The sequence below is a fragment of the Phalaenopsis equestris genome, unplaced genomic scaffold (assembly GCF_001263595.1).
Source record: "Phalaenopsis equestris unplaced genomic scaffold, ASM126359v1 Scaffold000223, whole genome shotgun sequence".
In the NCBI taxonomy this organism is placed as follows: domain Eukaryota; kingdom Viridiplantae; phylum Streptophyta; class Magnoliopsida; order Asparagales; family Orchidaceae; genus Phalaenopsis; species Phalaenopsis equestris.
Window position 1 is genome coordinate 44,586 of NW_018164665.1, and position 675 is coordinate 45,260.

Sequence of the window (675 nt, forward strand, 5' to 3'; positions counted from 1 at the left end):
ATTGTTAGCAATGTTGGAGCGAGAGTTGGGATGATACATTCTCTCAACTTGTCTTTAGTTTGGACAAACTGTGTCTAGTTAACTTCGTGGCCTTGATCATGTGCTTGATCAATCAAGCCCTTTGATTTTCTGATGACGGGTATTTTGGTCCTCCCTCTATGGTCTTGCCTGTCTCCTAATCTATTGGACTTCTTCAAGATTTGTGTTGACACGTTTGATGTATGAATAAATATAAAATTATTTTACAATTCATTAATTATAAAAGAAAGAGTTTGGGTATTATGGGGATAGTTTTTGACAGGATGAGTGAACGGAAACTTCATTATAAATTGCCTTAGTGATTGTTAAGTGTGTTTTAAAATAAAAATATAAATTTTTATATGGATATATGATTACCATTAAGAATTTTAAACGAAGGTTGGTGAGGTGAGTTGGTGGGAGTGGGAGGAAGGTGGCCGGCTACTCATCATGCACTAAGGTTTGTGGGCCATAATTCGAATATTTCCACTTGTTTGATATATTCATTGTTTAATTTCCTGGCCATTAATAATAAATTATGCACCATAATTTCACACGAGGCGAATAATATGTTGCACACACGAGCTTATAAGGAAGTAAACTGTGATACTCGAACATTTCTAGAAAATGTGCAGTGTCACATATAAGTCTCAAATA